Below are 661 nucleotides of genomic sequence, written 5' to 3'. Positions count from 1 at the left end.
AGCGATTCTCTGCAGGGTTATCTCCCTCCACTCTGAAGGTATACGTGGCGGCCTTAGCAGCTCACCACGCCCTTCTGGGTGGTCAATCATTGGGAAGACACCGACTTGTCACTCGTTTCCTCCGTGACACCCTGAGGCTGAGGCCGGTACAGCGCACTAAGGTGCCCTCATGGGACCTGGCTGTGGTTCTGGAGGGGTTATGCAATGCCCCCTTTGAACCCTTAGAAGAAGTGTCAGTCAAGTTGCTCACGCTCAAGACTATCTTTCTCCTCGCTATTTCCTCACTGAAAAGGATCGGGGATCTTCAGGCACTCTTGGTTTCATGCCTGGAGTTCTCTCTGGGCATGGTTAGGGCATTCCTTTACCCGAGGGCCGGGTATGTCCCTAAGATGCCCACTTCTTCACCAGGGCCCATAGTACTTCAGGCATTCTGACCTCCTCTATTCCAGGAAGTAGGCCAAGAAAGGCTTAATCTGCTCTGTCCAGTTCGAGCACTGGACGTTTATGCGCACAGAGCTGCCCCGTGGCGTAAGGCAGATCAGCTTTTTGTTTGCTTTGGTCCGCCCAAGAGAGGATCTCCAGCGACCAAGCAGACTATGAGTAGGTGGGTGGTTGAGGCCATCTCACTAGCTTACGAGTCCTCTGGCCTCCCGTCGCCTAT

This window comes from Sinocyclocheilus grahami, unplaced genomic scaffold (genome assembly GCF_001515645.1).
Source record: "Sinocyclocheilus grahami isolate Dianchi unplaced genomic scaffold, SAMN03320097.WGS_v1.1 scaffold1051.1, whole genome shotgun sequence".
NCBI classification, from domain to species: domain Eukaryota; kingdom Metazoa; phylum Chordata; class Actinopteri; order Cypriniformes; family Cyprinidae; genus Sinocyclocheilus; species Sinocyclocheilus grahami.
The sequence above is the reverse complement of the archived record's forward strand: the minus strand, read 5'-3'. Positions refer to the sequence as shown.